The sequence below is a fragment of the Megachile rotundata genome, chromosome 12 (assembly GCF_050947335.1).
Source record: "Megachile rotundata isolate GNS110a chromosome 12, iyMegRotu1, whole genome shotgun sequence".
Taxonomy (NCBI): Eukaryota; Metazoa; Arthropoda; class Insecta; order Hymenoptera; family Megachilidae; genus Megachile; species Megachile rotundata.
The window spans coordinates 3,723,627-3,737,320 of NC_134994.1; the positions used below are offsets into that span (position 1 = coordinate 3,723,627).

Below are 13,694 nucleotides of genomic sequence, written 5' to 3' on the forward strand. Positions count from 1 at the left end.
TGCTATAAAAATATTAGGAGATCTAGGGATTTGTAGCTTGAAGAATTCTATAATCCCTAATTACTCGAGGAACAATCTAAAGATATATAATAAATTAGTATATGTATACATATAATAAGTTAGTCACGCACTGTTAAATAAAAATAATAATAAGTATAACATATTGCAAGCATTTTATTTTGGACACCATACGAATATGATTATATCGGTTAGGCATCAATGCGTTTATCTTTAATTACAATATATTATTATACTCTGACATTTTAATATTTTAATCTTGTTTATATTCTTTCCCTCTTACAATGTGATTTGGTAACTAATAATTTATGACATTGATTTAAAATAAAATAAGAACGAAAATAATTTGAACTGTCTTATTTATTACACATTACACCAAAACTGGTAGCAATTTTGGTATTTATTTCACATTATACCAAAAACTGTTATTAAACATGTTCAAGAAACCTCACTATACATTCCACTTTCCTCATTAAACCAATTCTTACGATGTTATATCAAGTATAGTGTAAATAATACACCAGGAAGAAACTAGAACTCAATAAATTTGTCGTAGATGCGTTGGTGGTCCAACAAATTATGAACGAGCAGCTGGATTGACAATTTGGAAGAGTGAGCAGACTCGTTAATCGCCTTCGACGAAAACAATTTATTTCGCCATCGAATTACCACGGCATCGTTGTCGGCTGTCGTACACCGAGCATAATGAAGTATACGTTGGTTCTCCAAAAAGCCCAGGAAATTGATGTAACCACCAGAACGACACTGATCGAGGGATTTTCCTGTCGAACGGTTCTTTTCTGGCTGGTTCGATGATCCGAGCATCGAAGATCGATGATCGGCACCGTTTCACGGCTGATCTCGCGTCAGTTGACTGCCGCTGCCTCGAATTTATCGCGTTTACGCGAATATGTGCGTCGCACACGGGAAAAGTGCCAGAATGAAAAGCTGCCCTTTGTTACACGTGGAAAATCCTCATTTACCAAATTTAAACACCAATCGCTGGCCAACTACTCAAAATAAAGATCACCTATGAAATTTTACTATGCGCAATTCACTTCATTTTGTTTGTAATTTATTGCTGATTTGCTTTGTGAAATATACTTTGAAATTCCTATATAATATAGTATATGAAATTTCTATATTTTGTCAAATGTTGCGAATAGAAAATTTTTATGAAATTGAAAACGTTCCCTGTATTTTATAATTACAATATCCGTCTTTTCAAACTGGTACGAACTTTGTATTATTATTCTTGAAATTTTTTAATTAGATAAAATTTCTTATTAGTTTGTTATTCATATTAATTGACTGCTCTAAACTGTGCCTTCCACAGGATATGAAAAAATCAGAGTAAAAGGATTAGCTTTTTATCATAAAAAGAAAATCAGGTTTTAAATAACCATTCTAATATTTAAGTCAATTTCCTTCTACACAATTTATTTTTACAAACTACAAATTAGAGTTTATGGAATACTGCCCAAACATCCAAAGCACCTTCGGTCCTACTAAAATTTCAGATCACTAAAAATATAAGGGGTTTATTTATGCAACGTACTATATCTCAAGGTGGATATAACGCTTTCAATGTAAATGATGAGTGTATAAAATCCTGGATGCGTTAATATCACAAGGATCGAACGACATAAATCACCGACCGATTCATAAGTGATCTGAAATCACTCGCGAAAAATAACGAGTCTTGGTTTACGTCACGTCGTTGTCCTCGTGACCTTTTCGTTTTACGGACCGTCGTCTGGTTTCGCCCGTTATTTCGTCCGTGCCATTTCTTTTCTCGTCCGTTGGTTGGCCGCTAATCCGCTCTCCGCAATCGTCGAAAGTAACACAGATTATCGAGCTGGTCGTCCGAGACTTTGCCCCAACCCTGTCATCTTCATTCTCTTTCGCCTCGAAGGATTAAGACCTTAAAACCTTATCTTCGGGGAACACGATGCGCTCGTGGATCCCGTTCGCTTGGAAGTCGGATATAACTCACACCGTTCTTCCGCAATGTCGACCGCTTCTGTGAAGGCATTTAAATTGCTTGTTTTGGTTCATGTCGCGCTTCTAGTATACTTCTGAACTAAATTAGGTGCTGTGGAACGCAGGTTCCGACATTTTTTGTGCTCTCTGCAGTCGTTTCTAGGGAGACTTAGCTCATGGTAGTCTGTAATTACTGATTGTGTTAGCGTTAGGTTAGGTTCATTATTCATCTCGAAAAAAATAAATGAATGTCAATCGTTTTATAGTGTTATACTAAAATATAAATATTAAATTAATTTAACATTACTTAAATGTCACACATGTGCTGGTTGTGTATCTGCACATAATCTGATTATGTGCAGATTTAATATCATTGGTAGACTTTCAAAGGATTGTTTAGTAAGTATATTCTAGTTTAAGATTCTTGTTACAGTGTTTAAATTATCTTATGTTTAAAAGTGTTTACATTGTTATACTGGAATGCAACAGTGAATCTTATTATAGGAAGAGGAGTAGTGCATGGACTTAGAATTTGAAATTTTCAACTTCAAAAATTATTAAACATCTAAATACAAGTTTGAAAATTTGTAAATTAAAAACTTCTATATATTTAAATTTGCAAGCCTGTAAATTTGAAAACTAAGAATTTCTGTTTACTTAATCCTGTAAGCTAAAAAATAGAAAATTTCCATAAAGCAAAACTTAATAGCTTATAAAGTTAAAAAGACAAAATTTCTATATGTCCAAACCTGCAGGCTTATAAATTTAAAAAGAAAAAATTTCCGTATATCTAAACTCTAAGCATTGTACAAACTCTAAAAAATACATATTTACAAATTAAAAACGAAGGAGCGGTGATACTATTTATCTCAATGTACAATTTCTGTCAACTGTACATATCCACATTGAAAACTGCATCCAGAAGCCACATAATCGTTGTAATAGACTAGAATATCTTCCATTGCATCTCCGAAAAGGTCAACAAACATAACACGATAAAAGTTGTACAGCTTGGCAGTGTGAACAAAAGAGATCGTATTGTTTTACATCGGAGTCCTCTCATTTTATTAAAAATCGAAGCAGACGAAAAATAGAAAGAAGGGAAAAAATAGGTGGATTTTTCATCGCGGTAGTTACGTCGTTCGCGGTAGACGTCGCAACGGAGAACCATTAAAGTCAAGTCCACGGGTGGCGGCGTTGATTGTCATCGGGTGTTTTACGAAGCATCGCGTTGCCGGCTCTTGTTCGTTCATGGGATTGATATGGGGGATAGGGGGCTTCGTCGTTACGGCCGATTTTATCGCGGTCGTCGTGCTCGGAACGCGGTTCGTTTCTCCCCTGAAATACGAGTCACCGGGTTGTTCAGCAAAAACCGGATTGCCTGGCCGAACGATGCCGCTTGCGATCGATACGCTTCACGCCGGTTAGGTTTAATCCACCGATCGATCTCTCCTCCTACATACTGACACCCCTTCTCGTATTTTTGCAAACTGAAAATTCTACCGTCGTGAAACAATTAACCGTAGCGTGAAGCATCAGATCCTTTTTTCGCCCTTACTGCTGTATTATTAAATACAATTTGTAGTGAAATTTTCTTAAATATCATCCGAATATAATATTATCTATACACTCGTAAGAATTTACATTAACATGCGATGATCACCTGTCATTTCATTCTATCAATACATCTTGCACTATATACGATATTATACGCATTTTATTATTTGAGAAACACAATCGTAAAAAATTAAACGCTATTAATTAAATACTATTGTGATAAAATTGTAATAAAATTATTAATTAAATGCTACTAATTAAACATTATTTAAATTGAACAAGGAGCTCAATTATTGTCAATTTAATAGTTTTACTTACTAAAGAAAAGGAAAATTTCATTATAAATACAAAACTTATATAAAATGCAAGCGAATAATAAATTTCTTGCTGGATTACACACACCAATGCATCAGTTAAAAGAAAGGATTTTAGCAATGCGCAAATTGCATGATTTTAGCAGGCAATGTATTTATTGATGCACCAACCGAGCAACAATTGACGCACCATCATTTGCAATATTTGATGATATAATGTCATATTTGCTAGAATGGTAACGCGACCACATGCTACTGCGAGATGTATGTATGCATATTGTGTGTACATGCGCATCGCTGGCACGCGTGCATCTCACGTATGACTGCAGCACAACGTAGATTGCAACGGAACTGGTTTACGATGTAACCTCGGTAGCAAGAGTTTCGGTGTTCTCGTTTGTCGGTGTGGCTGTCACTAATCAGTGTAACGGACCATTGAGTAACTCGCATTGTACATACATTTATACATACATACATACATTCATATACATACACGTTTGTCTAATTTTCGCTGGCTGTGCGAAACGCGGACGTATTCGATTGCTCGTGATTAATTCAAATTTAACGCGTCGCTGTTTTCGATATTAATTGCATCTCGTTCGGGCTCAAGGCAAGTCTCAGACAAGCCCCTTAGCAAAGAGTGAGTACAATAGGAGGCGACACTCTAGGCTCTAGGCGGTACGTTTAATATTCGACAAAACCTGTCCTTTTAAATTGGTTGTATAGACGGGCAGGTAATTATGTTATTTAGGGACGTGGTTGATTAGGATCTTGGTTACCGAGGAATTTAATTATTTAATTACTTAGAAATTTTCTTAGTTAGAAATTTTCTTAGAAATTTGATTACCTAGGAATTTAGATATTTAGGTATTGAGGAGTTCGATTATTCAGTTATTTAGGTTTTTAAGAATTTAGCTATGTATGAATTTGATCATTTTAGAATTTAATTATTCAGGTATTTAATAATTCAACAATTTGAAAATTCAGCAATTTCGGAACGCAAAAATTAAAAAATTGTAATATCAGCAAGTTCGGAAAAATTGGATTAATGGTCTACAATAGGTACTAGCATTGCAATATGAATCTTTGAACAAATGTCCTAGTTACGTTAGTGAAAACGATACACGAAAATTTATGTAACCGAGTGAAAGAAACGCAGCAGTCTGAAATGCTCAAGTACCACTAACTTAATTCAAACAGAATGACAGCGAGCTGTACCCTTATAACTCTTTGTTCTTTTAGCAAGATTTCAAGAGAACAGAGAACGGGCGTTGTGAGCAACCAGAAACTCTCAAACAAAGCTGACTACAGAAGTAGACTGTTTTTTAAACGAGTTAAAGGAAACTCAATTCTCCCTGTTTTTCATTCGCAACGCCGTGGCTATAATCAAAGAACGTTGCCGAAGTAGCGAAGAACTGAAACCGTGTTACCATTTAATTTCTTTTCTTATGCCACAAAGAAACCTTAAGTTACAGCACGAGAGTGCACGGTGCTGGAACGTTAAGATCACGTCGATAAATAAATTTAAAACACGAAGTTAAAGAGAGCAAAATAATTGTAACGGAGCTGAATCATCGTATAACGGGTCTTTGATGATTGCTGTGCCCCAGGAAACGTCCCTGTATTTAAAGTATATCTTAGATGGACGATAAAGATATTCGCCAAGTTTAATATTAGGTTTGCCATGCAATAAGTCAATTGCGTCAAGTGTGCTTTCTGTACTGCATACGGATAAACAACACTTTTTCTATAAATAATAGAGCTGTATCCACTAATTATGTCAAAAAATATATAATTCTATTTAAACATATGGTGCTGACCTTAAAATTTCTGACACTTCCTCTGCTTTTTTTTGTATGGCTATATTATCGGGTTTCCTTGCAGAAAATTTATAGTTAGTAAAGTCAATTATACGATCACATATGAATTCAACTAAATATGAATCTATATTATCATCTAGATGCTATATGGTATACATACATATATCTACCACCTATAACATAGTGAACATATTATAGTAGAATAATTTCTGCCACCTATGACATAATGAATATGTGACTAAATATTCTACTAATTATTATATCGATTATACTGTCAGTAAGTTTTAGTAACTTACTGACAAAATGAGATAATGAGATAATGAGTTTGTAGCGGTAGAATATGTCGATCGTAATGTAAAAATTTAAGTTTTAATGTATTCGAAATTAAGGTCCAGTATATGTATATCGGAAAAATATACCCAAAATACTGTTTACGATAATATATTTTAAAGTCATTGAAATCGGTCAGGTGAGATTTTTTTTTGAAATCTGTTATATTTTCTTAGATATTTGAACGTAAAGGTTAAGTCAACTACCCTCGCAATCGAAGTTTACTAACCTATTGCTCTTACTTAGCAAAATATAATAAAAATTACAATACAAACTCGATAAGTGATTTTAAAAATAATATCTGAATATCTAAGTATGGTAACTTTTGGTACTTAACGTTTTTATTATGTCAGCCATATTTGGATGACATATAAATTTATATTTGTACTAGTCAGCTATTATACAATCAACGTCCTTATTTATCCAACCATACTAAATTAATTTTATGAAGTGTTTCACAAATTATATAATAAAAAAAAACTAAATATCGCCTAAAACTAAATATTAATTAATTAGGTTCATTAAAATAAAGGAACTATCAGTTACAATTTTTGACGAATTTACAATGGCAGCGAAAGTGTTAAGATTTTCTTAAATAATTACATACCAGGTTTTGTTGAAAATGAAGTTGTCGTGCGTTACAATTTTGGGTGAGTTTAATACGACAGTAAAAGTACTAATTTAAATTTGTTTGAGTTGTTACGTAACAAGTGTTAAGTGAGATTCCCTTAACCTGTTACCTAACAAGTATTAATTGAAATTCTCTTAACTTGCTACGTAGCAACTTAAGAAAAGCTCAGCACAACCATCATTTTAAATTCATCGAAAATCGTAGTGGACAGCAACTTTATTTTCAACAAACCTCTTACGTAAGAAGTTAAGAACATTTGAATACTGTGAATGTCATGTTAAATTCGCCAGAAATCGTTACGGATAGCAACTTTGTTTCCAACAAACTTCTTACGTAACAGAGTAGAAAAATCTCAATACCTCAAACACCATGTTAAATTCATCGAAAATCGCAACGTACGGCATCTTTATTTTTACCATGTTAAATTATTAAAAAAATCGTAACAAATAAACATTTTTTTTTTTAACAAACTTATTACGTAACAAATTAAGAAAATCTCAACATTTCATCCGCCATGCTGAATTTGTGAAAAAATTGTAATATATAGCAATTTTATTTTCAAAAAAGATTTTACGTGACAAGATAATAAAATTGCAATAAATTATGATTTTATTTTCATTGAACCTGGTAATAAATTTAGAAGTGCCTCAACAATTTGACCACCATGTTAAATTTTTCAGAGATCATAACAGGTAGCAACATTATTTTCAACAAATTTGTTATGTAATAAGTTACGAAAATCTCTTTATTGAAAGTAAATTATCTATTAAAATTAAATTAACCATTTCCTATTAAAAGTAACATTATTTTCAACGAATTTTCAGTAACTCATTATTAATCTAAATATGTCAAAAAGTAAAAAACGCACACCATATTAAATTCCTAAAATTCTTAACGGTAGCAGCCATATTCTCAACTAAGCCCGTTACGTAAATTAAGAATTTCGATTAACAGTTTGACCGCCATATTAAATTCGTCAGAAATCGTAACAGTCAGCAACCACAATCGCACAAAATCCGTTACGTAACAAGAAAAATTAAGCTACGTTCAAAATTAGTCAACTATCTTTGTTTTCTCGTACCGACTTGTGAACCGACTAGTTGTCTTCGTCTCGAGCGTTCGCCGCAATTATTCATTCCGCTTCCGAGCGTCGTAGTTCACCAAACCTGCCGACAGAATCGGAGAATATTCTGCGACGCGTTCGTGCCGCGACAGTTATTGTTTTTTAATTGAAAGCTGCGCACGCGCTACGAAAGTCTGCCGGTCCGCGTGAAAGGCATCCACCACTACCAGAATCGCGGCCTGTAAAAAAGTTGGCGTGGAAATTTTTTCAATTAAAAACCGTCGGCGCGTACCGCCCGACGAGCTTTAGCGACGGCCAGAAGCCAGGATGGGACGCGGCGCGGCTCTGCTCGACTCGGCTCGCCGTGGCGTGGCGTGGCGTGGCATGGCGCGGCGTGGCGTGGAACGAACAGCCGAGGAGCGGACAGAGGGGTTACTTTTAATTACTGTAGCATCGTTACGCATGGCCCGCTTCAGTAAGACCGAGCTAGAAAAATTCTGGCGGCAGCTGCGACTGTCCGCTCGTCCCGTGACATGTCCCTGGAATAACCTAAGAAGATGAACGGTCCGGAAGGAAATTAGGTTACGGCCGTTTTCCGGTTTCGTTCAGACGAGATACGTTTTTACTTCTTAGCCCAAAATGATCTTCATGAAAGTTGCCGACGAAAAATTGTGAACGGAACTGGATTTTACGATTGTTTTTTGGTAATTACAATCTCTGGCCATCGAATTAGGACCATTACGAAAATTTCACGTTTATGGCTATAATATTATATCATATATGGAAAATTGTTTTGGGTCATGCAAATGATGACTCAATACGTTGATAACGATATATTCATAGCAATTTGTTACTATCGTAGTAATGAATTGTGTGGGTGATGAACGATTAAGTACCATGCGAGCGTTTACATTAGACTGGAGTATCAAAAGAGCGTGAGGTCAAATTTGGTGAATGGAGTCTGCTCAAAGGGCTAGTTTACTCTTCCAGCACCACATTATCTGTCTTAAAAACAAGAATTACAGATATTTGGGAAAATAATAAAGATATGAAAAAGATATAAAAACAAAGGGTAAAAGCAAAGGGTAGAAATGCAAGATAATATGTGTTAATAATGTTATGTGCAATAATAGTATATCATTTTAGTAGCAAATAAATTATATTACAATTCGAACAGGCTCTTCAATTTTACGGAAAATGTGTAAAATACTGAAAATTTATAGTGGTTCTAATTCGATGGCCAATGACTGTATGTAGGATAATAAGAAAAGGGAATCATATTTTTAATATATGTTATTATAATTAACCCCTTGCTATATTTTGACGAGACTGACGGGTGACGCCCTCACATTTCAACTGCAACCAATCTTATTCGAATTTATAATACGCTTCAATTTAGAATTCAAGTCCAATTATAATTTTCATACTTTTTTTCAACATTTCTACTTTTTTCACTGTTTTAATATCGCAGCAGTGATTAATTAACTTCCACTGATGCATTTGACAAATCATATTGCTAGGGGTTTATTGATGAAGAAAGTTCGTATAAACTTGTGTCTGTAAATGCATTGTTGAAAAGATATACTAAATGACATTAAATTAAATTATTGAATGAAATTGAATTAAATTATATTAAATTATTAAATGATTAAATGTTATTTATAGTTTAGTATGGCAATTATAGAAAAATATTGGAATTTAAAATTGATATTTAAATTCAATATGGGAGTACGAAAAAATTGTTTAGGTACATTTCTAATTATGACACATGAATTATTGTAGATCTACTCACAAAACTAAAAAATTATAGAAAAATATGATATAAATTATTATTTAAAAAAAGAGTATTAACTTCTATATACTAGATAAATTAATATATCGCAAATTATAACCAATATACCACATTTCCCCAAAATATTCATAAATATAATATTAAACAGTACTTAAATAAAGGAACGAGCGATAAAATGAATATGCATATTAATTCTGCAATGTAAGGAATATGCGGATCGATTTGATCACAACAACTAATTCAATCGTAATTTAGATGTATTTAAGAAAAAATCGTAAAAAACAGTGAGAATATTTACAAAATTCAAAGAGGAGCATATTACGAAATAAAGGAAGAATAAACGCTTCCTAATTGTATTTCACTATCTCTTGCAAAACATACTAATAATATTAATTCAAAATGACCCTGTCCACTACTTAAAGATACACCATTGTTTTGCACTAATTAACAAATTTTATAATAATTAAATAGGGAACAAACCTGTCACTTAATCCTTTTGATAATTTTAATAAGTTTTATAAATCATTGAAATTCCCCATACTTTATTACGTTCATAAAATTGATCGTCTATACTCTAAAGAACTATCGATCGTTTGTAGACACCGAGAAATGCAGTAAATGATTAAAAATCAGGTCCCACCTCAGCGGCTGCAGGTTTACGATAGAATGACCCGTATGAGTTCACGCGTTCTATCGAACAGTTCCACAGGGACTCATAAAAAGGTTTATAGCACTCGGTGAACAGTTTTTCGTGACTCGCAGATGGGTTCAAAGCGCTTAAAAGGGTTAACGAAGCCGAGAAATCGTGCCGTAGCAAGCGGCGATTGGAGCAAGTCTATCGCGGCTACGTGCTTCTGAAAATGTTTAACGACGGACTCGGCTGACGGAGGTGAAGAGAGCACGAGAACACAAGCACGTCTGTATATTTATAGCGAGTAACGGAGGTCGTCACGTGGGAATAGACGCCCGGCGTCCATTGACGCGATAAATGTCGCCGTCAGCCATTAACGACGCTCGCCTTGCCTCATAATCAATGGAACCTATCTGTCCCCTCGCTGCTTCTCTCTTTCTCTCTCTCTTCTCGACCTGTCCCCGCAGTTTCCACAGAGTCGAGCTCGACGAATTAATTTTCTCCGTTTTTCTGCCTTCCAATTACCGCGCTGCCATCGGATCACGTTGTCTTCTTCGGGAAGGGGTAGACTCGATTCAGGGGTATTAGCGGATCCTCTAGCACGACATTTCGAGCCGGAGAGAACCGTGTCGTTGCCATTCAGATTCGGTGGAACGTTGCTAAATCTGTTAACGGGCTAACGCGATATTTTCCCGATGTTGCATCGTGCAACACGCTAGCAGAATGCTTTCGTCGCTAGCCTGACGCACGAGCCTTTGCTGTTCGCGTGTACGTATTTATAACGCCGCGACGAATGAGCCTGATATTCCCGCCACCATGGGGGAATTAACATTGTTTTGAAGAATATTTGACACGGCCATTCCAATTTTTCAGCTCGTTTGTTCGGAAGGAAGCTGTGACGTGCGATACGAGCTATATTTGTCACCGTTCCGGTTTTGACCGATGTTTTCACTTCTCGTTGACTCTTTTGATATGCACAGTCGTTTATTTTTAATCGCTTAACCTGCTGATTGCCATGAGGATCATCGGTCATCAACGCCCTGGATTTCGTTCGGATGAATTTGACGAATGAAAACAAAAATTTGTGAATACTGCTCCATTTTGCTGGGCAGTTTGAAACAGCTAATTTTCGTAAACGAGTTTTCGAGTTTATACATTTTCAAATTTTTTAGTTTGGTTTTTGTAATCTTCGAATTTGCAAGTTTCCAAATCTTTATATTTTTAAATTTCGCAATTTGCAAGTTTTAATAAATTTCTATATTTTTGTCATTTCCAGGCATCTAATTCGCCAAATTTTAATTTTCTAAGTTTCTAAATATAAGAAAATCAGGAAAACGAGCGGAATAGGTAGAAATAACAGTTTAAACGCAATTTAACTATTAGATGCCTTGTTTATTCCTGTGACGTGTTGCGACGATCACAGTCTGCACAAGAATGCCTCCTCGGCAAAATCCTGGCCGTGAGGACACCAACGTCACTATGGCCCTTAAAAACTATACATTGTATTCTAGCCTCATAAGCTTTCCCTTGCGACCCGGACAGCTCTCTGACGAAGCGCACATGGCTTACTCTCGTCCGATGCATCTACCTAAACTCTAAATTTCTAACATAAATTTTAAGTATCTGAATTTCTTAAATATCTCAAATTTTTCAAATTCCGCAATAATCTGAAATATCTTAAATTTCTCAATTTGGTCAAATATTTTAAATTTCTCAAGTTTTTCAAATTTAGAAGTATCCAATTTCTCCGGATTTCTTCATTCCCAATCTCTACATTTCTAAATTCCTAGATCTTCAAACGTCTACATCCACAAATTCCTAGATTTTTACATTCCTTGATCTCCAAATTTGTATCATTCATGAATTTTCAAATACTTAAACCCGTAAATACTTAAAGCCCCAAATTTCTAACTTCTCAAATCCCTAAATTCCCAAGTTTCTAGATCATTAAATTTTTTAGCGACCTAATCTCTAATTTCCCATATCCTTAGATCGCAAAATATCTAAGACTCTAGGCATATCCATGTTCTGAAATTTCAAAATCCGTAAATACCTATATCCACAAAATCTTAAATTACCAAATTCTAGATTTCTATACTCCCAGATCCTAAAATTTCGAAGTATCCAAATCTATCTGTTAGCGTCAAGCCGTGTGCAAAGGTGGCACACGTGACAGGGTCATCGTATCCCGGATTTTGACCCGGTTCTCAGGGGTCTTGGGATGACAATAATATAAACTTATGTCCGTCATCGAGCTAAAGATCGGTGGTAACCGATAACTAAGAACCGCGACGAATTCTAAGAGTTGCGAATGTTATGGTTAGAGGTTGATGCCATTTCCTTTGAGAATCACCGAAGGTGTTCCTCGTGGCCGATGACCCGACGTCATGGAGCTGTGTGGCACGTGCACAGAGATTAGGGTATTCTAGTAGGATCGGGTCACAGAGTGTGGAGGATATTGCATCCTTCGTTAAGAGGACCTTGAGAGACGGCAAGGCACTTAACCCAGAACCGTAAAAGAATACGCATCGCAGATTATTATAAAGACTACTATCTAACATATCTATATCATCAAATTTATAAGTCTACAATTTATTAAGCTATTAAATAACCACATTTCCATATCTCTGCATATCTAAATTCCTAATTCCTGAATTGCATAGATCCTAAATTCCCATAACTCTAAGTTTACAAATCTCTGAAAGTCACCTTAAATCTTAGTGAAAGGTCTTTTTTCTTTTATTGCCTAGGAAAAATCTGATCTTGATTGTACTCTACAATAGTTATTAGTTCCATACAAATTTTGAAATCAAAGTACCTTAAAAACAAATACTCATTCTAAAGAAAGTCACAAGCGTTTTGTTATACTATATGGGTACCACTATGATGCCTATGTGTTGTCATTCTAAAACTGATTGCAACATTTGTGCTTCCTCCATGTTGCGTTAGATTTTACTATCGTGTTCCTTCTTGTGATAGATTTTATTATCTTAATTCTTCGTGGATTTATCTAAGCATAATCTTTATTTTGATACACCATCCTTGATGGACCCTATACTAAATACTAGACTGTAGACTAAAATAGTAGTAATATAAGTATGTACAACTGCAGCGCAACAAATGGGAACCATCATCGTTATTAAGACACTAGCGCATCAGATGATACAGCTCTATCGGCAGTGTTAAAGCATGCTTGATGGTCGTTCGACCGTTTATACGTTCACTTTACAGGGTACTAAAAATTCCTTAGAAAGGAAGGTATAACGTCAATTTGTTCGGTGGACGTGTTTTACAATCCCTTCGCGAGCAAGTGTCCGCTTAACGAGGCCTCCTCATCTGGATACGTATCTCGGGACGTGGGCAGGATCGCTCGGAATCGGCTCGGTTGAAAGCCGGGACCGGCATTATAGGCGCCAAGAGAACTCTGTCTCGCATCCGCCGTTAACAAGATAATAACCACGCGATTACACGTTTAATTCGCCGTGCTTAAGATGCGTGCCGGCGATAAGACGTGACAAATATTGCCCATAACCTCGACATAACAGCCGCCCACCG

At 35.4% G+C, this 13,694-nt stretch overlaps 1 protein-coding gene across 4 annotated transcripts in view; it reads left to right on the plus strand.

Annotated features, from left to right (window-relative positions):
- Rbp6 (RNA-binding protein 6) overlaps positions 1-13,694 on the plus strand; it is a 1,376,067-nt gene that overhangs the window by 485,554 nt on the left and 876,819 nt on the right. The gene's annotated exons all lie outside the window — the stretch shown is intronic.